The sequence below is a fragment of the Dasypus novemcinctus genome, chromosome 14, assembly GCF_030445035.2.
Source record: "Dasypus novemcinctus isolate mDasNov1 chromosome 14, mDasNov1.1.hap2, whole genome shotgun sequence".
Taxonomy (NCBI): domain Eukaryota; kingdom Metazoa; phylum Chordata; class Mammalia; order Cingulata; family Dasypodidae; genus Dasypus; species Dasypus novemcinctus.
Window position 1 is genome coordinate 27051317 of NC_080686.1, and position 2715 is coordinate 27054031.

Genomic DNA, 2715 nt, shown 5'->3' on the forward strand with positions numbered 1-2715 from the left:
GCATGCATAATTAATCAGGATGCACAAGATGTCAGAACTCACGTTCCCTGGATTTGCTAAGATACAGATAAATTGGAATCTGACAAAAACAAATTGTGTTTAATAACCCTTAAAGACGTGCTCCCTGAGGCATTCGGCGCCGCTCCGGTAGCCCCTTGTCCAACTTCTTCTATCTTAATTTATAGTTGACAAAGACTAGTAAGAAAAAAAATGTTTGAACTTAAGTAATGAAATCAGTTACAAAACTACTTACTTTATCACATATTTAATGTGCTTCTCTACCACTTTTTTATATAACTTTCTAACCTCTCTATTTAGGGAACATACATAAAATATCATTTAGTTTCAGCTGAGAAAGCATCTTTCAGAGCCAGCACTGGGGTCTGCGTCATGGGAGCTAACTTTCTTGCCCAAGTGGAAGAGATGGGGGTTGGAAACTAGCCTCACAGATTGTAGGGAAATAAAATGCACTCCGACACCTAAAAAGCAGAAGTTCCCAAGGCTGAGCATAGATACATCCTGGGCAAAATGATGAAACTGGGGAGAAATTATATTACTACCCAATTCTGTATTTCTCTAAATCTTTATTCACCATTTCTCTTTGGGGAATTTTCATATTTTTCCATTTATACATGGCAAATGTTATTCATCTGCCTTTCTCAAATTGTCCCTCAAGGATAAATGTGCCCAGTCCAGGGTCAACTGTAACCGAGCCTGGTAACTTAAAAAAGAGAACACATGAGTACTTTAAGTTACCTCCAAGAGAATATAACACAAATAACTTTTTTTTAAAAAGTGAATACTTAACTGGCAGGGGAGATACCATGATCACAAAGGTGGTTTTTCCAGGGCGAGGCTTATCCATTGCATTCCAAATGTGCTGACCCCTGCAAGTTTCCCAAATGCAGGAAACTCACTGCATAATATGTGGTAGTGGGACACTGTGTTCACTCTCTCCCTTGTCTAAAAAAGAAAAGAAAAGCAGAAAGCATTATGAAATACAAGGTAACATTCAAGCTTAAACAGGTACATTTTTTTTTCAGTAACTCTGTAACTCTACCCATTATTAAATTATGTATTCAATGTAAGACATACTTCAATGAAACAAAGTAAAATATAGATAGTAAATCAGAAAATTAGAAAATGAAGTTTAGGGATTTTTTTTTTTTTTAATCTATTTATTTATTTATTTCCCCCCTACCCTGGTTGTCTGTTCTCTGTGTCTATTTTGCTGCATCTTGTTTCTTTGTCCACTTCTGTTGTCGTCAGCGGCATGGGAAGTGTGTGTGGCGCCATTCCTGGGCAGGCTGCACTTTCTTTCACGCTGGGCGGCTCTCCTTACGGGGTGCACTCCTTGCGCATGGGGCTCCCCTACGCGGGGGCACCCCTGGGTGGCAGGGCACTCCTTGAGCGCATGAGCACTGCGCATGGGCCAGCTCCACACGGGTCAAGGAGGCCCGGGGTTTGAACCGCCGACCTCCCATGTGGTAGACGGATGCCCTAACCACTGGGCCAAGTCTGCTGCCAAGTTTAGGGATTTTTAAAGCAAAGTTTTACAAAACACTTTCAGGTCTTAATACCACATAATTAGATTTGAATGAACAATCTTTTACAATATGTTAAAGAAGGAAGAGCCAGAAGATGAAGATTTGGAGAGTATTTGCCTATATTTTAGTTCAACTCTTTGCTAGTAAAATTATTCCCCCGTCTCAGAAACCTGGGGCTCTTCAAGTTCTGAGATGACCTTCAGTGCTGAAGTCAAGCACTCTTCTGCTCATCATAATTCTTATTTGAAGTGATGAGAATTGTATGAGTTTTGGCACTTAAAAAAAAAAACTGATGCCTGTATCATTGAAATGAATATCTCTAAAGGAAAGTGGACTCTTTTTAAGGGGAAAAAAAAAGGTTCTGTGACAAAATAGTACTGAGTACACAACTTTGTTGGCGCCTTGATGCAATATTCAAATAAATGAATAAATATCCCTTTTTTCCATAGTAGGTAGTTTGTTATTAAGAAAAATCATGGGACTAAAAGTGGGACTATGAAGCCTGTCTTACTAAAGGAGAAGGGGAAAATACATTTACAAGTTATCAACATTTTAATGGAAATACTGCATTTAAAAAATATTTTCTGTAAACCTGGATCATCAAATCACTGAGAAAGAATGTATTATTCACTAGATGGTCATTGAAACAAATTACCAATCATTTTGTTAGACAAATTAGAATAGTTGATATATTATACAACCGCAAAATAAATTCCATATGGATTATGGACTTCACCATAAAAAGTAAAACCATGAAATACTAGTAAAAAGTAAGAGTAACAATTTATGTAATCATAGTATAGAGAAAGCCTTTTTAAGCATTGTTCCAAAAGGCAGAAACCAATTTTTTATAAAGACATTGATAAATTTGGTTATATAAAAGTTAAAAATTAAATGTCTCAAAAATTCATTGTGAACAAAAAACTAAAGCAATAAGACAAATTTGGAAAAAATTCTTTGTAATATGTGATGGGAAAAAATTAAGGTACTAAAAGGTTTTCACACAAAAATTAGAAAAATGAAAACACCAATTAAAAAATGAGCAAATAAAATAAAAAACAATTCCACAAAAGGTGCAATCATATGCTTATTCAGTAAGCATATGAAAAAGCATAAGAGCACTGTCATCATGGAAATGCACATTATTAAAACAATAATGAGATGCTGT

At 36.1% G+C, this 2715-nt stretch overlaps 1 non-coding gene across 1 annotated transcript; it reads left to right on the forward strand.

Annotated features, from left to right (window-relative positions):
• Positions 1–799: 799 nt before the first annotated feature.
• On the forward strand, positions 800–960 carry LOC111765471 (U1 spliceosomal RNA). Its single transcript, XR_002797799.2, has one exon. It is a non-coding gene; the product is annotated as a U1 spliceosomal RNA (small nuclear RNA).
• The last annotated feature ends 1755 nt before the right edge of the window (positions 961–2715 follow it).